The 26762-nt window shown below is 42.8% G+C and overlaps 1 protein-coding gene across 19 annotated transcripts in view; it reads left to right on the top strand.

Moving 5' to 3' along the window:
• The window catches only part of PHACTR1 (phosphatase and actin regulator 1), a 548621-nt gene that overhangs the window by 413314 nt on the left and 108545 nt on the right, over window positions 1–26762 (top strand). The window lies entirely within an intron of this gene.

Below are 26762 nucleotides of genomic sequence, written 5' to 3'. Positions count from 1 at the left end.
TTTAACAAAAATGTGGCCTTTAGTTGGGAGGATGGGGTATGTGTGAATGTGCAAATGTATTTGAAATCCTACCGGGGTGGGCTTTGAAATTGACATATAACAGAATTTTCAGTAATTCACCTTGTAATCTTAGCCCACGCAAATCACAGCGCTTCTCGATTGTTGTCACTGATGATTCTAGCACTCTAATCCTTCTGTCACCCTTTGGGTATTGTAATCATTTTTAGCTACTTTCTTTTTCCCTACCTTTTCTCCTCACCCTTTTAACAGCTCACACTGAGCTTTGCACCTGGTAAGCACTCAACAGATGTCTCAAATATATTAATGCACACCAGAGCCTCTCCACTCAATGCTTGATTTTTTTATGAACAGGAGGAGAATTTTAAATATTGATGTTGTGTGTAGAATCTCATATTACCCTCTTCCTTAGACCAGGATGCAGCCCTCAGTGCCGGTCCTCGAAGCTGGACGGAATCAAATTCAAGATTCAGTCAGTTTCCACCTATGCATCAGAACTTCAGAGAAGTATTTTAAACTTTTCTAACATGGAAAAGAAAAAAATGACCTGAAGATATGATAGATTGTTCTGTTCTGTCCATTTTTATTGCCCGGAAGCACCTAGGCTTCCTGAATGTGGATGAAGAGTTACATGTTCTCCATCAGTTACGCTCAAGCACTGCGGCTCCTTTCCATTCTTCTGGAAGGCCGGAACTCAGGCGTTTGGCCTCATGGAAGCAAGAACCCGAGAAGCCACTTGCCTGGGTTTTTTACCCAAGTCCTGGTGGCTTTTTGTACTTCTCCAAGAGGTCATTGCTCGGATACATGCCCCAGCAGGGCCCCTTCTCAGAGAGGACAGTGGTACAGAGCAAAGAGCCCATGCGCTGGAGCTGGAACCACCAGGGTGGCCCTCTGGCCAGCCACATTCCAGACTCAGTCTTTTTGTCGCCTTTCCTGCAGGGCTGAGCCTTAGATGCCCCGTCCGTCAAGTGGGAGCTAGAGCACTTATAGTGGTGGTACTGTGGGTACCTGTGAACTAAAGGCACCTGGCCCCAAATAGGGCTTCCCAGGTGGCTCAGCGGTAACAAATCCACCTGCCAATACAGGAGACGCAAGAGAAGCAGGTTCGATCCCTGGGTGGGGAAGATCCTCTGCAGAAGGAAATGGCAACCCACTCTGGTGTTCTTGCCTGGAAAATTCCATGGACAGGGGAGTCTTGTGGGCTACAGCCCATAGGGTTGCAAAGAGACAGACATGACTAAGCACACACACACACACAACATAAATAGGCTCTGAACAAATTGTTCTTCTCCCCTTATTAGAGAGTTTATAACAAACTTCCTTTCCCTGTTTTTCCTTTTCAGGCTTTCTCTTTTTTTTTTTTTCTGAGTCACTAGGAAGAGTGAGGCGCTTCTTTTCAACATCCCTTATTCTTCCACAGCTTATTATCCATATAGGAGAAGACAGCAGATGGGGCCTGGTGCATGGGAGGAAGAATGTCTCTTGTAGTGAAAGGCCAGTGTCCTGCAGTGTGTCTGTGATAACCCGATGAGATTAGGTTAAGCTTGGGCTGCTGGTTGGAAAACACCGGTTGACTTTGGAAATGACTTGAGCTTTTTCAGTGATAAAGATGAGCAGTTTCACGATCATCTGTCACTTTTCTCCTAACGCTGGGAGGCTCCAGGAGAGTCCTGCCTATCTTATGCTAAAGTGAATGGTCCTCACATCAGAGGAAGTTGATGCTGTCTGACGCACACGGCAGCTCCTCTGGTCCCTGGATCAAGGCAGGAGCAACAGCTTGGAGCACATGGCTGGCTGCGTTCTTGTCTCTGCTTCCCACAGAGAAGTCTCAGATGACTGCGTGTGCTAGAGTTTTAGCGCCTGTGACCTCAGATACCACACCCTGAGCTACAGGAACACTTCCAGCAGAACTGACATTTCCCTGAAAAGCTGACCTATGTTTTTCATTTCCCCTCTCACTATTGCCTGTGTCATCTCAGGAATCTAGACTCAGAGACAGAAACCCCAAGTGGGAAAGCGTGCTGAAGGATCTTTCTTGTACGGAGTCACCCAAGTCAAACCCCACCTCCGTTTGATGAGGAGGTTGCTTAGTGGCAGTGCACGTGGTCTGCAGCCAACACTGACTTGGGGCCCAGGGCACGTGACCCGTCTCTAACCCTAGCTCCTGTTTAGTTTCGGTTCTTTCTCCCGTTCCCCGTGGGGGAAGCACTTGCCCCCGGCAGTGCCTCAGGGCTGTACAGATCTTTTAAGAATTGTTCCCACATATAAAGGGTAAATGCAGAAATAGAATAAAGGGCTCTTCTCGCGGTCTACAGTCTAGTGCCTTCAAAGAACCTCTTCCTCCCTCCCTCTATTCTGGCCTCCTTTCCTGAAAGGAAATCAACCCGTTTACACAAACTAGGGAAACGGAAGACCCAGCAAAGCTGAGTGATGAGGTGTCCCCATTGGCGCATGCTACACCCATGCCTCTGAGAAACAAGAGATGTTCCTTTATGTAGGGGGTTCCTAGGAAAATACCAACGTGAAGTGCGTTCAGCGCAGTCAGGACTGCTGGCTGGCTTCTGTCCTCATGGGGTAGGGATGTGGGAGGGTGGCGTGGCCTTCCTGTGTGCGTCTCTCGTTTAACCCTGCAGGACACGGATGGCCTTGATAGCCCAGGACATGCTGCCCGGCCTGTCTCCCTGGCACCATCAGGTCATTTGTGGGGCAGTCAGGGCTGGAGGAAAGATAAGACACATTCTGTCAGGACAGATGTAGCCCCTGTTATCCACGTGACTTTAAAGTCTGCGTTTGCTGCTTTGGGACAAAACTTACCCAGCATTGTGGCCTGTGAGGTCATCCCATTTCTTCCCCTTTTTGTAATTCAAATCAGTAACCAGTAGTTGAGAGCCAGTCTTCCAAGTGATAAAGAATAAGTCAAGCTTCCCCTAGACTAAAGGACGGATCGTTGTGGAGTGTTCAGACAGGTGTGCAGTGGACGGCAACGCAGGGCAGAAGCAGAGAAGGTTCAGAGGAGCTGGGGAGCTCTCAGTGGGAGAGGATGAGGCTTACTCAGGTCTGCGGGAGCCTGGCCAGAGAAATCTTACTCACACTGGATGTTTCCCAGGTGAGAGAGGCAGTGCCAACAGAGAAGATCCTTGTGCTCAGAGAGAATGACTGGCTTAGGGGTGGAGGCACCAAGAGGAAGACTTGGGTGGGGAGACAGGAGAGAGTGGTGGTTAGAACCGGGACCCCAGAGCTGGACAGCCTGGGCTCAGCCCCTGGTTCTGTCACTTCATAGCTGGGTGACCTTCGGAAAGTTACTCAACCTCTCTGTGCTTGTTTCCCTATCAGTAAGATGGACATAATAGTACCTCCTTCATAGAGTTGTTGTAGAGTCAGCACTCTAATGTATCATGGCTCTTACTTTATTGATTATATGATATGTAATAATTATAATTTTATGAAACTCACGTATAGTATGTGCTGTGCTTAGTCGCTCAGTCGTGTCTGACTCTTTGTGACCCCATGGACTGTAGCCCGCAGGCTCCTCTGTGCACGGGGATTCTCCAGGCAAGAAGACTGGAGTGGGTTGCCGTGCCCTCCTCACATACATTATAACAGTTTGTAATTATAACTTCAGGTTCCATGGCGTAGGGCCTAATATGCTAATCTGATGCATGTCGATTTATTCTGTAAGCAGTGGGGAGACTCAAAAGGGGCTTGAGGTGTATTTTATGTGGTCTGACATGATTTTTAAAAGATAATTCTGGCAGCAGTGTGAGGGTGAGAATGGGGACAGGAAGACACGTCAAATGTCTCTTTCTGTCCAGACAGGGTGTGAAAAGGATGGTAATCAAAGCTGCCTGGAACGGGGCTATGGCTAAAGTGATGGAGATCACAGGATTCCACAGCGAGCAGATGAGGGAAGCGGGCAGAGGGGAACTTAGTGGATTCAGATTTATATCCAGCAGCATGAAGTTCAAGGCAACTCTGGGCTTTAAATATGTATATTTACATGCCTGCATTGGAGAAGGAAATGGCAACCCACTCCAGTCTTTTTGCCTGGAAAACCCATGGATGGAGAAGCCTGGCGGGCCCCAGTCCATGGGGTCACAAAGAGTTGGACACAACTGAGTGACTAACACACACACACGCCTGTATGTGTGTGTATGTGCACCTGTGTGCGTGCATGCTCCATCACTTAAGTCGTGTCTGACTCTGTGAGACCCCATGGACTGTAGCTCACCAGGTTCCTCTATCCATGGGTGCTCAGGCAAGAATACTGGAGTGGGTTGCCATGCCCTCCTCCAGGGGGTCTTCCTGATTCAGGGATTGAACTCGAGTCCCTTACATCTACCTACATTGGCAGGTGGGTTCTTTACCACTAGCGCAACCTGGGAAGCCCATGGGCATCTATGCATGTGTCTACATTTGTGTCTGTGTGTATATGTATCCATATACAGAGTCAGTGTTGTAAGAAAAGTTATGGGCAGTGTTATGGCCCGCCGTGTGTCTATGGTGTGATCCTGTGTTTGCTTCAATGTGATCGAGGAGCAGCCTGTTACTGGGGCCACCCCTCTTCCGTAAGAACTCATCTCCCGTTGAAGCGTTTGCCAGCTTTTTCCAAATAGTAAAGAAAAATAAAAATCTAGTGACAATTAAAATGATGCCTTAAAAATCACTTTGAAAAGTTTCAGTGCATAAGGACTTGTTTTTTGCATCTTGGTGCCTTGTGTTTTTATGAGTTAGTTTTAATTAGAGTTGCATGACCTGTGACTGATTTAACCCCCAAATACATATTCCAGTTCCGTCTCTAATTAGACTAATGAAGAGAAGGTGTGATGAGCTTCCTCCACACCTGATCTAAGAAGAACTTTATAATTGTCAGAAGAAAGCAGGCAAGCTTTAACAACTTGTACACTCATGTACATCAACATAGAGCTTACAGGTTAAGACATCCTGACAGTGTTAAACTGTTTCTCTACTCAGGTATGGGGCTTTTACTCTAGAGATGTGCTAACCTGTTTATCAACCTGGTAAGAATTTTAGTGACACTTGTTGAAGACAGGGAATGCATAGATGGGGCTGAGTGAGTGAGTAAAGTCGCTCAGTCATTTCCGACTCTCTGCAACTCCATGGACTGTAACCCACCAGGCTCCTCGCTCCATGGAATTTTCCAGGCAAGAATACTGGAGTGGGTTGCCATTTCCTTCTCCAGGAGATCTTCCCGACCCAGGGATTGAACACGGGTCTCCTGCATTGTAGGCAGACGCTTTATTGCCTGAGCCACCAGGGAAGTCTAGAATGCGGCTACATGGTACTAATTTCTCCACTTTAAAATACTTTTAAAAGCTCTCATTTTTTCTTTGGTTTCTAAGGAGAATTACACTGAGAGGAATTAGAAGATGCTGTTAGGAACCATTCTTAAGAGAGAATGTGGCATGGTTTAAGGCCACTGGAAAAGACAGTTTATCCTTTCAGCCTAGTGATGTCCCCACCAGGCTGAGCAACTCCATCAGTGAAAGTCATGCCTTGAGCCCTTTTAAAAATGAACCTGTGAGTTACACAGTGCTCCAGAAGTATTCATTAGACAGCAGCAGTTTGCTTTGGTTTGCTTCACTTGTTTAATGAACAGACTCCTTTAGAAGCCAGAGGTGTGACGTTTAGGCCTCTCAAGAAACAACTTATGGGATGAACATTGAAAAAGTGACCTAAAGATAAAGAACTTAGCAAGCTGCCTGAGGACAGTGGCTCCCAGATCTTGGAAGGAGAAAAAAAGGACCTAAAAAGGTGAAAGAATAAGTAGTTTTGATACTTAATTTCACCTAAAGCCAACTCAGCCTGTCCCCAGCTCCTGGGTGTGGATGATGATTTAGAAGAGAGCTTTACTGCTTTTTTGTTGAGTGGCCAGATTACAGCTGAGCTCCCAAGGGATCCGATTTAGTAGTGGGAACATTCTAAAGATGTTGGGAGAATCCAAATCTGCATATTCTCATGATTGGAAGAATAGCGAGCCCTGGAGAGAGCTGTCACCAGAAATTAAATGAAGGACAAGGAGAGGGAAGCTTAATAGCTTGTGCCTCTCTCTCCCCAGGTGCCAAGCAGGAAATATTTAGGCGCTTATAACGGGTGCATGTCTCTTAAAATGAGAACTGGAAGGCCACTTAAATTTAAATCCTACAGCCAGCTCTGGTGGGGGAACATCACATTGGCCAACCTCTAGTCTGTCCTTGGCGGTTTGAGGAGGGTTGGTTGGACCTAGGTGGGGTGTTCTGTTGTTCATCGCTGAAGTTTTGACAAGAGTTCCAGCATCCCTAGCCATTCCTCTAAAACAGATAAAAGAATATCAAGTCGAAATCAAGAAAACAGTTATGAATGACATTTGTAGGTGTTGCTAGAAACGCTGGCCCTCATCACATCCCCTTCGTTACTTTCATCCCACGCTGGGTAGAGGTCACTTTGTATTCAGGCCATCACAGTGACATGTGGTCAGGGACTGGGGGGCTCAGATAGCCCTGAGGGGCCGTGTTGTAAATTGCAGATTTGCCAATGAAGGCAGTGCTTAAAGGTCAGATAGCCCAAGTCTCAAAGGGGCAGGAGAGCTTGCTGTCTCAGGTTCAAGAAGGGGAACCGGTCCTCACATCTTCAAATAACCCAAGGAAATGCCCCAGGATTTAAAAGGCTGAGCAGGGTTTTCATCAAAGGGTCTGGGGATGTTGAGCCACAGAGAGCTCATTTGTGAGCATCTGTGAGGTCTCCCTCTCCCCAAGTTTTAACCAGACACATTACCACTGGGACCTGGAGGTGTGCATGCCTGGGCAGGGCTTCCTCCAGCCAACTTGGAAGAATCAGAGCATGGCTCCCCATCCCATGGAATTCCCTGACCAGTAGTATTTCCTGGGGTTCAGTTCATTAAAGGCATTTGTAATGCCTGTTTCCATGTGTTTTCTTAAATTAATGAAATAGTTGTGTGTTCTCTGTGAAATGAAACCGCTTGAGGCCATTCAGGCACATGTCCGTGCTAGTCCAGCATGCAGGCTCTTTACGAACGCCGTCTCTCGGTCAGTTTATTGTCACTGGGACTCCAGTCACCTCTGTGCCTCGTGGCCACTAATGCAGTTCCGTGTTCCGTCTCATGTATATCTAGAGAGACCTTTTGATGAAAGACAGGATCTTATATTTGGCAGCTCCAGCTGCTGTAACAAAATGTCACACACTGGGTGACTCGGACAGAAATTTACTTTCTCACGATTCCGGAGGCTAGAAGTCGGAGATCCAGGTACCAGCATGGTTGGGTTCTGATGAGGACTGTCTTCCTGGCTTGCAGACGGCCACCTTCTCAGTGTGTTCTCATGTGGTGGAGAGAGAGAGCGACAAAGTTCCTGGTGCCTCTTTTTGTAAGGACATTAACCCCATCATGGGGACCGTCCCTGCCCGCATGACCTCATCTATTCCTCGTTACCTCCCAGAGGCCCACCTCCAAATACCATCACATTGATGAACTTGCGGACGGATGGAGGAGACACAAATATTCGTCCACGTCAAGACCCAGATCTGGAAGTGCACCTTGAGGGCGTTCAGGTAATATGGTGGACTGAGTCCATGACTGTGTCACCACGCCCTCCTGAAACACCAGTGAGTGATATTAAAGGGCAATAGACATATGAAGCTACTAGGACAAAGGAAATAACAGCAGAATAACAGAAATAAAATTCAGCAGAACTTTCAAAGCTGGAAAGCAGATCAACAGATTGAACAGACCAGAGAACGCTAAAAACGAACTCTTCACAGTTTGGGAGCCATGGGCCAGAAAATTTATGCTACAGAACCCCAGAAAGTTTCAGGAGCCAGAGGCTTCAGGCAGCTCTAAAGACAGGGTGGGGGGTGCAGGTGGGGCTGGAATAGGTGGATGCTTTAAAAGATCATGTAAGAAGCAATTAGATCTCTAATCCCCTCATTCACCCCATGCCCAGAAGCAACTGCTCCCTGCTTCAAATCCTGGCAAAAGAAGTGGAGCTCAGCCATTGTGGAGCCTGAACCAATGTGGTTATGGCCATGGGGACCATACCCACTGGGGGAGCGGGGCTCTGTAATGAATAATGTATGACTGCTTGCGGACCTGTGATGAGGCCCATCTTTTCTCCCATCCCTGCCCTGAGAGCTAGGCATGCCAGCAGCCAAGGCTGGTGTTTTCCAAGGAGACTAGAGGACTCTTAACTAGGGAATGTGTTCAGGCCTTGGGAAAGCTCCCAGATATGGACAGTCTAGGATCCTCCACTAAACAGAAGGGTCTCCACCTGAAGCCCCTCACCTGATACTCACCTCACTGTGTACCATTCAGTACAGTGACCCTGGGCACATGCGACCCCAGCCACAGAGCACTTGAGATGTGGGTGGTAAGACTGAGGAGCTGGGTTTATATTTGTGTTTGACTTTAATGAACTTGGGCTTCCCTGGTGGCTCAGGTGGTAAAGAATCTGCCTGCAATGCAGGAGACCTGGGTTTGATCCCTGGATTGGGAAGATGCCCTGGAGAAGGGATAGGCTACCCACTCTGGTATTCTGGCCTGGAGAATTCCATGGCCTGTATAGAACTTGGGGTCACAAAGAGCTGGACACGACTGAGCGACTTTCACTTCACTTTATGAACTTAAATAGTCATGGGGGTGGGGGGTTGGGGGTGGGGTGGGTAGGGGCTACCATAATGGATGGCATGAGCCAGGAAAACTGAGAATTTGACTTTGTTTTTCTAAAGGTTCTGGCCTCAATTTTCACTGAAGCAGTGGTATTAAGTTTTATACCCACCAGACAATTCCTAAGGAATTTCCTTTCTGCCAGACAAACACTTACTGTGCAGATCACTGATCTTATTCTAATTCCTTATGTTCAAACCCGGGCCCCCACAGCTGGATTTCCATGTTTTTGCATCAGTGTAACGTCGTCCATGAGTAAGTAAGTAATCCTGCATCTGGGTTGCCAATTCCATGTGTTAATATTTATGTGGGTATAGATTTGGGCTTCGTCTTACACATTAAAAAAAGGCACAGTTCCTTCCAAATCTTGTTCCTATAGGCAGGTACTATAATTAAGGCACTAGGGCAATGTGATTATCAATCTGCTGTGGCTTCATCTGTAAACAAGAGTAGAGTTAAGAACTGTTCACAGATTTGACGTCTCCGAATTCACCTGCTTGCTGACATGTACTTGTAACCCCAACATCAGGGCTTGCGGCGCGTTTGCAGTCATCTGCAGAGCAGGGAAGTGCTTGAGCTCGCTGACAAAGCGCGCCTTCCTTGCTGAGACAAAACAAGGCAATCATCTGCCATCTTATTTCGGTTCTCGTGTGTAACTAAGTGCCCTTTTGCAGTCTACGTAGTGCCGTGTTTTTTGTGTTTTCAGGCTCTTTGTTGGTGGTTTCTCTGTTTAAAATGATGCCCACACGCAGTGTTGAAGCACTGTCTGGTGTTTCTTACTGCGGGAAGGTTGTGCTGTGCCTTATGGAGAAAATGCATGTGTTTGATAAGCTTTTGTTCAGGCGTGAGTCACAGTGCTGTTGGCAGAGTTCAAGGTTAATGAGTCAACATGAAATAAATATGTGAGGTGATAGATGTGTTAATTAATGCAATGGAGAAATCTTCTCACTATGTGTACATGTTATCAACCACTTTGTACACTTTAAATATCTTAAAATTTTATTTGTCAATTACACATCCATAAAACTGGGGGAGGAAAAAAAAAAAAAACGTGTGAAAGAAAATTATGTGTTGATCCTTTGACAAAAGTACTGTGACCCGAGGCTTGAAGGAACCTAACCCTGTGTTTCCCCTGGAAAGAATGGTTGAGTGTTCGTTAATCCAGTATTCTTACCAGTGTTGGAGAACATAGCAAGTAGCGGGCATTGGCTGTAATTACTTCCTGCTGTTCTAGTTTTAGGTACTTTTAGGAGTAGTCTTCTTGAACATTCTTATGTACTTGCTCTGATTTTTATTTGTATTCTTAGTAACTAGTAACCTCAGTGGCAGTCTTTCTAGTATGATTATCTTCATACCTTGATTTTATTTTGTTTTCAAGGCCGGCAGCTTTTTGAGGTGTTCACGTTTACTTTGCAGTTTTCTTTTAAAAAGTTGACTATTTATTTTTGCTGTGCTGGGTCTTGGTTGCTGTGCACGGGTTTCTTAGCTTGCAGCGAGCGGGGGCTGCCTCTTGTGGTGTCCTGGCTTCTCGTTGCAGGGGCTTCTGTTGTGGAGCACTGGCTCCAGGCAGGTGGACTTCAGTATTGTAGTGCACGGGCTTAGTTGCCTCATAGCATGTGAATCTTCCCAGACCAGGGATTGAACCTGTGTCCTCTGCACTGGCAGGCAGATTGTTCATGACCGGACCACCAGGGAAATCCACCTTTGAGTCGTTTTTAATGTTACTGTCGTCAATGGAAGAAACCCACTGAAAAATCATTTATAATTGCTAGTCCTATGGATTCATAGGACTATCTCCATCCAACAAAGAGAGAAATATATCATTCCTAAAAGTTCATGAAAATTTGAGTCTGTGACTAAGGATTTAAATGAGAAAAATCCCGATATTTAGAGGCATAGTTCTTGTATTTTAAAAAATATTACATTGAACGTAGTCCAGGTTAAATAAATGCTTTTCATGTGAAGATATTTCTACGTGGAAAATGTCCAGATTCTGCATCTGTGTCTGGTTAATGTCTAATATGAATTTAATAATATTTAAGAAACATTTTTCGTATTCAAGTAAGACTTCCTTTTCGAGATTCATACCACCGTATAACCATGCAGGAAGGAAAAAAAGACACAAAAGGAGCATAATGCCATGACTGAGTTAGTTCTCTTTATATGTGTATGTGAATTAGAAATTATCTCAATCTACTAAATGGTAAAGATACATTATTGTGTTTATGTTTAAGTAATAATAAATATCAATGTATCCTGAATCTAGTAAGTACCAGATCAGTGTTTTGGGCAGGATGGGGGAGGTTAAAAAAAAAAAAAAGAGGAAAGGAAAGGGAGACAATAAAAAAAGGAATGAAACTACTCAATTCTTCAAATGAGCAGGAAAGAAAATAACCATGGATGCCTATAAAAGACTACTTGCTAATTTTAAGTGTATTAAATGCTGGTTAGACTTCAAGGCAAGAGAATGAATGACTGGTTTATACCTAGAGACTGAGGGCTGGTTCCCACTAAAGATTGGAACGGCCTTGAATAAGCCTTTTCGCCCTAGAACCAAAATGTGTAACCCACTGTAGTATCTAAGCTGAATGTCCAGCATGTGTTTGGTATCTACCTGCTCATTAAACATCACAGCCACATTATGTGGCTCACATCATCATTTCTGATCTACCAACAAGGAAGGTGAGGCTCAGAGAGGCCCAGTAACTTGTCTAGGGTCACACAGCTAGTAAACAGTGGAAATGCAATTTGAGCTCAGGTCTGTTGGACTCCAAAATCTGTATTCCCTACCAAATGTTAAAACTTCATGCATCAACCTGTATTTCTGTGTTTGAGTCTGAATTGTTGGAGATAAGCATCAATATTCTTATTTGCCTTTTCTCTCTCTAGTAGGTGCTGACGTATAAATTGATGTGTATATTTTTTAATGTTTTATACAGTGCAAACAATTGACACTATTTCTAAAGAATCATATAGAAGTTGACTATAGAAGTGAATCGTCTGACCAGAAGTTTTTAAATTTTGGCACATATTGACTACCTGCAGAAATTTTAACTGTTAACCGTTGGAAAATCCTTCTTCCTTTTCCATTTCTCCCGCCTGACTCCTTGATAGAAGGTCAATATGAAGTGCGTATCTGGCTGTTTTGAGGGAATAAGACTCAAGGAATGAAAATGCAAAGTAAGAGAGGTTTGTGTATGACATGCGTCTGATCTTCCTGACACTGATTCTCCACGTGACTGAAAGTATCCTAGAGTTCAGCTTTTGGATTTAGTTACTGACTGTGAACATTGAGTGCATACATCACTGGAATCTCTGCCAGCTTCTGTCTCTTAGAAGATTAGAAAGTCCTTGAGTTCTCATCCATTTGTAAAAATATTTGATTCCTTAGCTCTTTGATATTTGTCATATATTCGTACAACTTCACCCACTCCTGTACTCTTGCCTAGAAAATCCCGTGGATGGGAGAGCCTGGTGGGCTGCAGTCCATGAGGTCGTGAAGAGTCGGGCACGACTGAGCGACTTCCTTTCACTTTTCACTTCCATGCATTGGAGAAGGAAATGGCAACCCACTCCAGTGTTCTTGCCTGGAGAATCCCAGGGATGGGGGAGTCTGGTGGGCTGCCGTCTATGGGGTCGCACAGAGTCGGACACGACTGAAGCAGCGCAGCAGCAGCAGCATACCACTTGAAAATACAGACACTAGTTTATAACCTATAGAAAAAATGGAAAGTAATGTATGTGTATGAGAATATAAATGTAGGTGTACCTCTGATGTATTGTGTGGATGATTCATTATGCTTGAAGGCGATGGTTTTAGGGTTTTTTTTTTTTTCTGCGCTAGACTTCGTCCCATCTTTGGGTTGAATGGCTTATATGAATTATGGCTCATTTGGAGCCGTTTTTGCATTCTTTTGTGTTTGACCAAAGAAGATAGTCCTCAGAATCAGAGACCAGTGGGACCCTGCAAAACATCTTCTTACTTTCTAAATGGTAGATGGCTTTAGTGACAGCTCCCAGAAATTTTAATTCCCACTGGCCTCTAGGAATCTAGATTTAAACAAACTAGGCTTGATAAGCGTGATACTGTAGAATTAGAACCGTGTCCTGGCTTTGTCACTTAGAAGGTGTAATGTGTATTTTCTGAACTTCAGAAATACAGATTAAGGTTGTTGAAGTGCTTAGAAAACAATAACATCAGTATACCTTTACTGCATTGTTAATTTCTTTGGTATTTTTAGCCAAGCACAGGCCGACAGCCTCCTTGAGCTGTGTACATAACCCTGTCTCCCTGTGATTTATGTCAGTTGACATCATTATGGAAATAGTGTAACACTTTGTTAAGCATTAGGAAATTAGGTGTTCTGTATTAGTCATTTTACCAAAAGAGTCTCTCTCTTCGATGCCTTAAAGAATTTAAAAAATCAATTTCTCTTCGAAATATGTGCTTTCCCATTTCTCCTCAGAGTACAGTAAACCTAATTTGATACTTTCGGGATGCTTCAGGGTCCTTATTAAAACATTTCTTACTATGCATGCCCTGAATAATGATGCTCACAGGGGCTATTAAAGGGTGTAAAGCCATTTGGTCTTTTTTTGCTTTAAAATCCCCTCCCCCATCTCCATTTCTCTATGATGCTACTTCTGTCCGGCTGCTGCTTGCTTTCTGATTTATGTTTCTGTGGTCTAGAAAACCAGACTACCAAGCCCATTCAGATTGTAACTAAAATTAAAGGAAACAAGCTGGGAGTGGGAGCTTGGGGAGCCCTCAGAATGATTTAACTGCGTGAGTTTTAATGCATGGATTTGTGCCATCCATTCTGCTGGCTGCATTGCTTTTTTGGCTTCTTGCTGGCTAGAAAGTTGACTTCAATTTAGATTTGTGAATGCTATGGTGACTTAAAACTCTAGCAACTATTTCAAAGTAATGCCTGGATTCTCGAGAGGACAATTCGTTGAACTTGTTTCGAATCATTAGTAAAGGTGAAAGTTCTCTAAGTTAAAATACATCAAAATAAAGGAAAAAGTATTACCTGAGTTTCAGATTCATACCCATTTAATTGGCTCGCCTGCTATTCCAGTGGTTTTTTTAAACTGGGAAGGAATTGACAGGTATGGAAGATTTAGCTTCAGCTCCCAACCTGAAAGCCTTTCTCTTCTTGCATTTTTGCTGAGCAACCGTGAGCCCAGTATAAATTTTGCAATTCCATTGAGGCAAGTTAAAATTTTAGCTGAACCTTCTCATAAACTGGCAACATGAGACTTGAAAATAGTTTAATGACCTCGTTAGGAAATTCATCCAACCTGTGATTTTAGGTAGGTGCATTTGAAAATAACCTTTTAGGTGTATCCTAAATGATCAAAGCCTGGTATGCTCTAAGCTAGTTCTATAAAATTCCCACCTCAAATTTGTAAGCTGAGACTTAGATTTTTTTAAAACCCTTTTTTACTCTTCAAATCAGTTTCTTATTTTGAGAGGTTCTTGGTAGGAGAATGCAACTCTGAATTTTCTTTGTAACTGAATAAATCAGTTGTAGGCTAATGCTCAGTGGCGCAGATGGTAAAGAATCTGCCTGCAGTGCGGGAAACCCGGGTTCAATCTCTAGGTCGGGAAGATCCCCTAGAGAAATGAATAGCAACTCACTCCAGTATTCTTGCCTAGAGAATGCCACGGACAGAGGATCCTGGCAGGCTATGGTGCATGGGGTTGCAAAGTCTAACACAACTTAGTGATTAAAACACTTTCAGGTTGTTGTTGTTCAGCCCCTAAGTTGTGTCCAATTCAGTGTGACCCCCGTGGACCAGCACACGAGTCTTCCCTGTCCTTTACTGTCTTCCAGAGTTTGCTCAGACTCATGTCCATTCAGTCGCTAATACCATCCAACCATCTCATCGTCTGTCACCCCCCTACTCCTCCTGCCCTCAATCTTTCTCAGCATCAGGATCTTTTCCAGTAAGTCGGCTCTTCTCATCAGGTGGCCAGAGTATTAGAGCTTCAGCTTCAGCATCAGTCCTTCCAATGAATATTCAGGAATCATTCCAGTGATTTCCTTTAGGATTGACTTGAATGGGTAGCCATTCCCTTCTCCAGGGGGTCGTTCCGACCCAGGGATTGAAGCCAGGTCTCCTGCATTGCAGGCAGATTTTTTAACGTCTGAGCCACCAGGGAAGCCCATTCATAGGTGGATACATAAAAGTTTTGAAGGTGTAATTTTCTTATTGGTAAAGTTAAGGTGCTTTTCTCTCAGCTATGCAAATTAAGAAATGAGGGTAACTTTATCATGAATATTTAAGAAGGTAAAAATTCTACTTTAATTAGAATTGACATAGGAAATCCTTAAGGTATTGTTCAAGCAATAGTTACACAACCCTTGCATGAAATAGAGGACCTCTGGGAAATAAAGCAGTACTACTTCTTACGTATAACTTTCAAAATACCTAAAATTTGTTACTGCCCACTTCCCAACAGCTTTGCCTTTTCCCTCTCTCTTCTCTGAATGTGTTTCTTCCAGCTTCATCACTGTGTCTTGTCTCTAAGGCTCACTCATTGTCCTTTTGTGGTTTCTCGTCCAATTTCATTTCCCCGGGAAGCTTGTTCTCTCCCTTGATTTTATACTGAGACTTGTTTGGTTGTCCCTTTGCTTCAGATTTCTTGTCAGTTCTCCAGTTTGCATATGTTTGATTTGACCGTAAGACATTTTCATTGGGATATCCTAACTCATTCAAAAGACAAATCTATCTCACTCCCAGCCCAAAGTCAGACCCCTTCCTTACCTCCCTATCAGGATTGGGGCATCAGTTGAGTTCAGTGCAGGAAGGGATTTGATATAAGAAATGAGGCACTTACATCACTTGGAGAATGAAAAGGTAATGGAAAGTTATCTGAATACAGTTAGATAGGAACAGGCTTGTTGATTCAAACTCAGCATTGCATTCCCAAGCAGAAATACTCAGGGGAAAAACAACAACAACAACTTACCAAAAGTGGAAGAAACAGGAGACTCTTAGTCCCTTAGAACAGAGTTCAAAGAGGAAACTGAGAAAAGGACTTAGTTACTAAAACTGGGGTTCCAAAATCAGAGTACTTGGGCAGAGCAGGATTAGCCACGGTTTTTAAGACCAGATTAGATGTCTTATTCTCCACTCCGTTTCCAATGCCTACCTGTATGCCTGGAACATAGGATGGGTTAAAATCAAAACATAACAAGAAACATTATTGGAAAAAAAGATGAATGAAATCCACGGATAAAATATTCAAAAATTGCTCATTGACCTGAAGCAGAGGAGACAGTTGAGGTTTGGTTGTCCTTCCTGTTAGTGTAGAATCCTATGAAGTCTCTGGGCATGGAAGGCCGAGCAGAATCTGCCTTCTGGTTGGGGTGAATCTTCCATTGAGATTGAGCACATTCAGTGAGATGTACGGCGCCTTGCATTTCTCTAAAAATGACACCAGTCACAAGCTGTGTAGATGCTCTGTTTAATTCCTATAACTCTCAATTAAGTCAAGAACAAGTTTTATTTTAAAATCCCGCCAGTTAATATTTCCATTTCAAAAGCCTATTCAAATTCTTGTGGAATTTTAACTTCATTTAATTTGGTAACATGTAGCATTCTGCTTTTAAAATGATAATTAAAATAGTTTAAAAGCTTCCTCAGCTTGTTAGATCTGTTGTGTAGACCTGTTTTTTTTGTTTTGTTGTTTTTAAGGGATTCATTTCAATTACGTGACTGAACCTCACATACAAACATACAGCCTCCCCTGTTGCTTTAATAATATTTGAAGGAACTTTTAAAAAGCAAGAAGTTTAGAAAAAGAAGCTTAAACTCAGATGTCATTCAAAATTTGAGTTTCTTGAAATTCCCTAATCTCCTTTCTTCTAATATCCTTTCCAAGAACCACTATAAGTAAAATAGTATGCTAGACTCCCTTTTAAGGAAGGAAATTCAATATAAGATAGATAACCAACAAAGTCCTACTGTGTGTCACAGGGAACTATACTCAGTATTTTGTAATAATCTATAAGGGAAAGGAATCTGAAGAAACAGATATGGATATATGTATAACTGAATCATTTTGCTGTACATCTGAAACGAACACAACAGTGTAAATCAACTACAATTAGAAACTAGAAAATAAATTCAAATGGCCCCTCATCGCATGCATCAGTTTCTTCTATTAAAGTAGAGGTTCATGTGGGTAACCCTCTGCAAAGAACCTCTCGAATCATTAACTCAGAAGAGGTTACAATCAGTTGGTGGGCGAATTGGTTGAGATCTCTGTTCTAGTTCTGATTAACGAGCGGGCCTTCCCGGCTCAGGTTCTCACAGAGCTGACTTCTGCCTTCCCGTCTGATCCCAGCCAAGGTCCCACCTGGATCGCCTACCTGGTGACTCGTCCTTCCTCTGAACGCACAGCATCCCCTGCTGTCTCCCCCCTTCACTCGGCCCTGAGCTTGAAAACTCTGCCCAGAGACCTGTGCCCTCATCTGCCCTGCACGATCTGCAAACACTGAGGCCTCCCACTACCCTCCACAGCCCACGCGTAGTAATATTGACAGGTGTCCATGACATCGTGGCCGATAACGTAGTAATGTTGATTACAATCTATTTTATTAAAAGGGAATCACTGTCTTTGGGAAGCACTACAGAAAATTAGCAGTTGAGGCTGCCAAGGTAATCAGTGGACAGTCTTTGGCACTCTGGATGTGAAATACTTCTGGAAGTATGAGATGATAGATTTTGGCTTGGTTTTGTCTTCCTCTCTTTTTTATTTTTTTCTTAATTTATTTTTAATTGAGGAATAATTGTTTTTCAATATTATGTTGGTGTCTGCCATACATCAACATGAATCGCCCATAGGTATACATATGTCCCCTCATTCTTAAACCTCCCACCCCATCCCAACCCTCTACGTTGTCACAGAGCCCTGGTTTGAGTTCCCTTTTTTTTGAAGTATAGTTGATTTACAATGCTGTTAGTTTCAGCTGTGCAGCAAAATGATTCAGTTCTATATGTATTTATATATATATATATAAATATTCTTTTTCAGATTTTTTTCCAGTAATAGGTTATTACTAAATATTGAGTATACTTCCCTGTGTTATACAGTAGATCCTTGTTGGTTATCTATTTAATATATAGTAGTGTGTCTATGTTAATCCCAAATTCCTAATTTATCCCTCCCCTTCCAGTTTTCCCCTTTGGTAACTATAAGTCTGTTTTCCCTATCTGTGAATCTGCTTCTGTTTTGTAAATAAGTTCTTTTGTATTATTTTTTTAGATTCTACATATATATTTGTCTTTCTCCTTCTGACTTACTTCGCTTAATATGATACTTCTAGTTCCATCCGTGTTGCTGCAAGTGGCATTATTTCATTCTTTTTGTATGGCTGAGCAATATTCTGTTGCGTATTTGTACCACATTTTCTTCGTCCTTTCATCTGTTGACGGGCATTTAGGTTGCTTCCATGTCTTGGCTATTGTAAATACTGCTGCAGTGGTATTGGGGTACATGTGTCTGCACCCCAGTGTATATACTCTGTTTTTCTTTAGAAAGTACAGAAGGTGAAGGTGAAGTCGCTCAGTCATGTCCGACTCTTTGCGACCCCATGGACTGTAGCCTACCAGGCTCCTCTGTCCATGGGATTCTCCAGGCAAGAATACTGGAGTGGGTTGCCATTTCCTTCTCCAGGGGATCTTCCCGACCGAGGGATCGAACCCAGGTCTCCTGCATTGGAGGCAGATGCTTTAACCTCTGAGCCACCAGGGAAGCCCACTAGAACAACAAACAAATGGATTATGGAACATTCATAGAAGAACACTAGACACCAATGAAAACAAATAACCTGGACCTACATAAAACAATATAGATAAACAGTACAAACATGATATTGAACAACAGAATTAAGAACATACAGCATGATTCTATTTTTATAAAGCTCAAAACTGGCAAAACTCAACTATCTTGGGTTAGACATACACACAAAACTGGCAAAACTATTTTTTTAAAAAAAGAAAAAACAAGTAAATGATTAACATAAGCCAAGCTAATGATTATCTCTTGGGGGAAGACACATATGGTGTGTGGGGAAGGCATTTCGGAGTGCTGGTGATGTTCTATTTCTTGGATGTTGCATGGGTGTTCACTTTATAATCATTTATTATACTTGAAATTTATGGTTTTTACCGTACTTAGCATATGTGTTGTATTTTATAACATATAAAAAAAGAGTAGTGAATTAAGAAAAAAAGGAAAAGACTATCCAGCAACTATTAACTAAAAGGACAAAACTACATCCAATGTAAAAGCATGTATAGCAATGAAGAGATATTAATCAAGAAGATATTATTGACTATGAATTTATAAATACTTATAAAACAGGCCATAAGTACTTTTAAAGTACTTATGAAAAAACAAAATTTGACAAGTTCAGGGATTTCAGAATTTCCCATAAACTAAACCAAGCAGACAAAAAAAAGAAATGAAGTTGATTTAAACAGTATATCAATAACACTACATATATATACACACATAAAGTACAGAAGACAAAAATTAATTTTTCAAGGTGTACTGAGGAATGTTAATGGAATGTGCCCACCATCTGAAGCTAGTCCCGTACCTTAACTATAAAGATATTCAGTTTTTGGTAACTGAATAAATGAATAACCGTGTAAACTAGATTTGGGCACAAACCATCTGAATTCAGAGGTGCTACATACAGTGGTACTTTCAAGAGTTGTCTCACTGGTAGGTTTAAATCATTGGGATTAAGGCATCCGTATGCCTTTCCCCCTCCTCTTATTTGTCCAAAATGAAAATAAAGTAACTCTGGTTTCTGTATTTGGGAATTCCTGTGGTTTGACTTCTCTGCTGCTGTATTGTACTGAGATATGGTTGTATTGCACAGATGGTCCGTGCACGTGGGGACTGGGACTGAGTGAGCCCGTTCCTGTTGTCATCCACCTGGACAAGGAGGCCAGGCTCTCTAGAAACCTGAAAGGGGTCAAGCAGGCTCCAGGTGGTGGGAGAGGAAAATGCGTCTCTTGGATTCGCCTGTGAAGCATCAGAGGCTGATTGGGCCCCTTAAGATTGAAGAGGCGATGTGTCTCCCACCTGCTAACGAAAAAAAGAGGAGGGAGTTTTGTCCTTCTTAGGGCCTGACCATTGAAGATGGAACCGTGTCTCTTGAAGGCAATGTGGAGCAATAACCATAGTCACAGAGAAAGCTGGACATTAGTTGCAGGCAGTGAGACAGATGTTAGTCCTTACTATTCAGTGGTAGTACCCCGTGTGACCTGAGCTCAGCTTCATGCAAACAAAAGGCTAGAGGCCTTTAAACACTGGGTTTGCTAAAGGTCCCGGAGCCGGTCAGCGCTGTGAGCAGGCCGTCTGTGTCTATTCGCAGGCTGTTATTGAAGTTTGGCTCCCAGCCTCCCACAGAGCCTCGGAGACAGGGGTTCTGTCGTTTTTCATGATTAGGCTTCAAAGGCCTGGCTTCCACATCCCTGAGAAAGATGCTCCTGGGTTGTAGAAGGCACATGTACATCTGTGTCTGTCTTGAAGGGACAGAGAAAGGACCTACTCCTACCAGTTTTCTAAAGTAAATGCCCTAAGAAAAGGGAGCCAGGAGCCTGTGTCGGGTTTTGCCTGGAACAAGCAGCCCCTTCATTTGGCAGCACTGAGCTTCAGTCAGGTACTTTCGGGGGACTAGAGTCATCACCCCAGGGACACAGTCTTGAGCTGCTGGAAACTGTGTTTCTTCAAGCCTCCTAGTGTGGGGGATGGGGCGGGGGAGGGATGGATAAAATCGTTTGTGTTGAAAATTGATTTCTTCCAGGCTAAGGTGGGGCTTCCCTGGAGGCTCAGACAGTGAAGAATCCGCCTGCAATAAGGGGTACCCAGTTCGATGCTGGGTGGGGAAGATCCACTAGAGAAGGAAATGGCAATCCGCCTCAGTATTCTTGCCTGGGAAATCTCATGGACAGAGGAGCCTGGTGGGCTATAGTCCACGGGGGTCGCAAAGAGCTGGACATGACTGAGTGACGTAACACACACACACACAGGCCCAGGTGGAGGCCAGGTCAACAAGAGGTTCAGAGAAAACCTCTAGACTTAGACTTGAGTTTGGTCAAGGAGAGAGTCTTTGTCACCACTTTGGGCCAAGCACAAGGGGAAAATGGGTGGACGTGAGAGGGATTGGTCCAGCATTCCCTTCCAGTGGTTACCTGGGAGCCTCCAATTGTATTTAATGAGGAAAATGTCATTTCCTTCTCCTGACAGCAAGAATTTAAGTGACTTGTGATGAATCGGGCCATTTCTACCTGAGATTTTCTTCTTTGTAAAGCTAAACTCTAGCTTTCGAGCGACTTAGGATCCCAGGTTTCTACATCTGAGGTTATATCGATTCTCATGTATTATAAGCTTCTTTAGATCAAGGATCAAAGGCGTGAAAGTAACATTGGAGCCCTGAGGTATGTTTTTTTTTTTTTGTTTTTTTTTTTTACGGGAAAGCCACAGTTTTGTACTTAGTTTTGAAAGAAATGTTGTCAAGGTTTCTTTTGCTGTTTGTCCTTTTTTTTTTTTGCCACAATGCTTGAAGATTTGTTCTTCCTCTTTCAACTGACAGGAAAACTCTGTAAAGTTCCTTTTCTTGGGTCTTCTGGAGCAGGGGTTAGCAAACTATGACCCACAGGGCAAATCCAGCTCCAGTCCTGTGTTTGTAAATAAAGCTTTATTGGAACACAGCTGCCTTATTCATTTGTATGCTGTCTAGAGCTGCTGTGACAGAGTTGAGTATTATAGTTTCCATAAAGACAGTGGCTCTCTGGCCCTTTACAGAAAAAGTCTGTCAATACCTGTTTTACATAGTCACAGATTCTTTTTTTTTCATTATAAATATATTCTCCATCTGTTTGAAGCGTAGAGTGGAAAACCTTACAAAGTCTATACTTGCTACCTTTGGACGCAATTGTATTTCCTCCTAAATTTTCATTTGAGGAACTCAGGTTGAGTGGACAGCATTGTTTCAAGCCCCATAGAAGTTTCAAAGAGAATAAGTACATACCAAGTAGCCAGGTTTCCTCATAAACTGGAAATGTTGACTCTGTAGAAAGACTTCAATCACACACAGTGGAGAGATACAAGAATTTGCAGTGAAGTTACTGTCCTTCATGAATTGTGAAGAAATTTCTGGATAAGTTTCTATTTTGAAAATAAAAATGACAATAACAATGAAACTTTTATCTCTTTCTCTGAAAAATATAACCTTCCTTCTTAACTTATTCATCCTTGCCATAAAATGTATCCTTACTTTTCCTCTATAAAGAAATCAAGTCTTATAATCCCAGAGGGTCAAAGGAGGCCTTTAGCTTGTAATATTTCTGTGCCCTGAGGTGAATAAATGGCAACTTTTAAAAGCATTTAAGCTCATAGCCAGATATTAGATACTAGATTCTTATAATTTTCCTGCCCCTGAGTTTTGACCTCTTCAAACTAAGCTCATCTCCTCACACTCATTTGGATGGCTGCTTTTAAAAAAGCAAAAATGGTGAGAATGTGGAAAGATTGGAGCGCTGTGCACTTTTGCTGGGGATGTAAAATGTTGCAGTAACTCTGGAAGACAGTATGGTGGTTCCTAAAAATAGTAAACAGAACCTCTGCATACATGGTGCAGCCATTCCACTTCTGGGTATGCACCCACAAGAACTAAAGCAAGATCTCAAAGGATATTTGCACACGCATGCTCATGGCAGGGTTATTCACCATAGCCAGGAAGTGGAAGCAACCCCAAGGGCCCGTCGACAGATGAATGGATAAGCAGAATGCACTGTCTATACAAATAAAACGGAATATTTATTCAGCTGTAAGAAAGAAGTCCCAACAGATGCTACCACATGGATGGACCTTGCTAAGTGAAACAAGCCAGTCACAGAGAAAAGACAAACTGTCTGATTTCACGCATACGAGGTACCCAGAGTAGTCAGACTGACAGATACAGAAAGTAGAAGGGTGGTTGCTAAGGGCTGTGCAGCAGGGAGAAGAAGGGGGAGTTACTGTTCAGTGGGTACAGAGTTTCGTTTCCACAAGATGAAAATATTGGTCACACAGCCATGTGAATATATTTAACACTGCCGAACCGTACCCTTGAAAGTGGTTATGATGGTTGATTTTATGTATGTTACCACAATTTAAATAAGGCTAAGCTGATGAGTCCCTGAGCTGAGAGTTCTGACGGAAAGTGTGACAACGTCCAGACTGTTTTTGTTCCGGCCCTGTCTTCATGCTTTCACAGCAGTTAATTCATCGCGTTAGCTCTGTGAGGTGACAGGATGTTTTAACAGGGAAAGAAATCAAATCAAGCTGACTGATCTGTTTTCAGCACTCACTCCTGTAATATTGTTTAGACACAACCTTGGGCAAGATTTTCTATTAACTTGCCGACAAGGCCAGGGAAGCCACTTTGTGGGCTTGTGAGGAAGAAAGAAAAGGGGTTGATGATTTACTTGGCCTGTGAGCACGGCTGAGGTCAGTTGGATTCCTGGCAGGACCACAGCGATCAAACACTACATCCGCTCACTCATTCAAGCTGAGATGGTACTACGTATGTGCATCCTAAGTCATTTCAGTCGTGTCCAACTTTTTGCAACCCTATGGACTATATCCCACCAGGCTCCTCTGTCCATGGGATTCTCCAGGCAAAATATACTGGAACCCCCCTCCAGGAGATCTTCCTGACTCAGGGATCGAACCGGCATCTCTTATGTCTCCCACTCTGGCAGACAGGTTCTTCACCACTAGCGCCACCTGGGAAGCCCGAGATGGTACTAATGATCATTAAATCTGAATTCTAGGGGACTTTCCTGGCGGTCCAGGAGCTAAGACTCCACGCTTCTAATGCAGGGGGCCAGTGTTTGATCCCTGGTCAGGGAAGTAGATCCCTTATGCTGCAAGAAAGAGTTTGCATGCCACGATTAAGACCTGGTGCAGCCGATTAATAAAATAAAAATAAATAATAAAAAATATATTGCTGCCCTGGTCCAGACATTTCCCCAAATCAGCTCATCATTGAGAGTCAGTCCCTAGAAATGAGAAACTGCTAGACAGTGTTATGTGGAAAAAAAGATCCACACATGATGTCATAAAGAATCATTCCCAAGCAAAGAAGGAAATTGAATTCTGCTATTTTCATTGGTGAATTAAAGGTTGCTCGTTTGTCAGCTTTCACTGTGCATATAACAGTTACTTCCAAAGGAGTGCAAAAATACCCATCAGAAACAAAACTCAGAAGTTGCAACCACAAAAGATGAATGGAGAGCTGAGCATTCATTTAAGGGCACACCGTGCTGCTTGTCACATCTCACTGCCTTGTCATTACTGGGGGGGGACTAATAGCGTCTGTAAGAACAAGCAGAGCCTCAGGGAGAGCTCTGAATAGCCCCATGCTTCTGGACCTTTCTTCTTCATTGCATTTATTTTGAGATTTCTTCTTTTGGCAGTGTTTATGTTTTTCAATTTTTCCAGTTGCTGCCTGGGTAAATGTTCGATTCACACACCTGCTATTCAGATATTTTGGGATTTTTTTTTTAGGGAATAGTAGCTAGCTACTGAAGGTTGATTTTTTTTTTCCCCTCCTAATACAGATGAATAATTCTCTTCTCCTATTTGAAGGTCATGGCTATTTGGCCACATTGTTTTTATCATTAGCTGGTCAGTGCTTGGAAAAAGGATACCCAAACCGTTTGTTTCTGGGTGAAGCATCTTACCTTGCAAGAGGAGAAGATTGAAATGGAAATGAAAAAGTACGTTTGGTGTGCAGAAAAGGAAAGGAGAGTCCTAAGTTACTGGGACTTTCTCTTAGATTTGCAAGGTTTTATTATTTAATACATGTGATTATTATGCATTTCTTCTTCATGAGCATTTCTGTTTTGCTTTGGCATAAAAGTCTTTATGTAACTCAGTTTTTCAAGGACATAGCAAACCGCACATTTCTTACCTGTATAGTTCTCTCCATCAGAAGTGATCAATGAGAAGTAACTGAGTCAATGCTGACTTTCCTAAACATGAACATCGTTTATCATACTCATATCAAAGAAAAGAGTGAAATGATAAGTTTTTGTGTGACCCTGTATTTCCTTTGGCTGGTTTAACTTTTTCCTAAAGTTCAGTGGGATTCTAAAAACAATCATAGTTTATCGAGTTTTATGTGCAAGACCGGATGCTTTGTCTTCTTTTGTGAAACCTCATCTGGTGACAGTTAAATCACAGCTAAGCTTTAATAAGATGATTTGAGAAATGATCTTACAAGCGACAAAGTTTTGGCCAGAAGTGAGCGAATGTTACGTCTTTCGTTCTTTATGTATGCACTGTAGCCTATCTGTACACAGTTGCTTATTTACGGATAGTCTGGATAAGTTGACAGGCATATTCCTGGCTTTGAGAGCCTTAGATGGGTAGTATAATACCACACTTAAGCTTCCACACACTGGAATCATGCAGCTTGGGTTCAAGTGCAGTTTTTCACCTTGGGCAAGTTGCTTAACATCTTTATCTGCAAAATAGTGATAATAGTCCGAAGTCTCTAGAGTTGTTGTGAGACTTACAATGAAGTACTACATGGAAATGAGTAGTTCCTAATATTATACAGTGTGAATGTTACCATGGCAATGGAAAGGAGAAATCGAGTCTTCATAAAAATATCCCTTTCAGGCAAAATATTCATCTGAATAGACATTTGACATAACTATACATAGTATTTTCAAAATTTTTGTTCAAAAATGTTGACTTTAGTTCTGACTAGATAATAAGAACAAATAAAAGCCCTCAATCTAACACTGTCGTCTCTGTCTTAGAAAGCATTAGAGAAGGAAGATTTACATCGCAGCACTGCCTTCTGGAAACTTCATTGCATCAGAGTTGATCAGACCATGAGTGGAAAAACAAGCTAACTTGGCACTACACAGCCCTTTGAACAAGTGCCCTCTTATCTTTTAGGTAACAGGTGGTTGCTGGGGGGTATTAAACTGTTCTGGGCAGAATTTCAGATTTCCTTCTTCAGTGCTTTGGGCAGCACTCTTCAATCATAAAGTGATCAATAATAATTAGGTGTCTGAAATGAAATACAGTGTAGCATTACGCTCCCTGCATCCGGAAGAGAAACTCACTTAACTAACTCAAAATCAATGGATTTTCTTTTTATTCCTGGGAGGGCAAGGGAAGTGTTAGAGGTAGCAGAGAACCCAGTGGAAAAGTGAACTGTAGCTTTGGAGAAGGAAATGGCAACCCACTCATGTTCTTGCCTGGAGAATCCCAGGGATGGGGGAGCCTGGTGGGCTGCCGTCTATGGGGTCACACAGACTTGGACATGACTGAAGTGACTTAGCTTAGCTTACACAATCAAAAAAATTAGATTTTAGGACATACTTCCCTCTGAGTAATAGAAACAAATCCTAAAGCATCAAACCTTTATTTCTAACATAAATACTTTCATTCCACTGCATTCTCGATCACTGTTGGGCCACCTCTTCCACATTTAATGAGAAAGGTCCCTTATAGTGGGTGATCTATAGGTGAAAGAATGAAGTGAAGGTTGTAAACAGGGCTTAACATACATTATTTTTCAGATCTTAGTTTTAAATGGAGAAAGAATTATTTCTGCTGTGTCTTATAAATCTCAGAAGACAAAACTGATGGATATTCTGTTACAATTTGGTCTGAACTTTTCCTCTGCAAATTGGAGTAGAGCAAATTAGAGTAGAGCAAGAGAGAGCACGTGGAATCTACAAACTGTAACAAACTTTCCTTAGCGCCCTCCCCAGAGCTTTGAGCCTGAGCCTGGCAGTTCAGTCCAGTTCAGTTGCTCAGTTGTATCCGACTCTTTGGGACCCCATGAATTGCAGCACGCCAGGCCTCCCTGTCCGTCACCAACACCCAGAGTTCACTCAGACTTGCATCCATCGAGTCAGTGATGCCATCCAGCCATCTCATCCTCTGTCGTCCCCTTCTCCTCCTGCCCCCAATCCCTCCCAGCATCAATCTTTTCCAGTGAGTCAGCTCTTTGCATGAGGTGGCCAA

The sequence above is a fragment of the Ovis canadensis genome, chromosome 20 (assembly GCF_042477335.2).
Source record: "Ovis canadensis isolate MfBH-ARS-UI-01 breed Bighorn chromosome 20, ARS-UI_OviCan_v2, whole genome shotgun sequence".
Lineage (NCBI taxonomy): Eukaryota > Metazoa > Chordata > Mammalia > Artiodactyla > Bovidae > Ovis > Ovis canadensis.
This window is presented reverse-complemented; position numbering and strand designations above follow the sequence as displayed.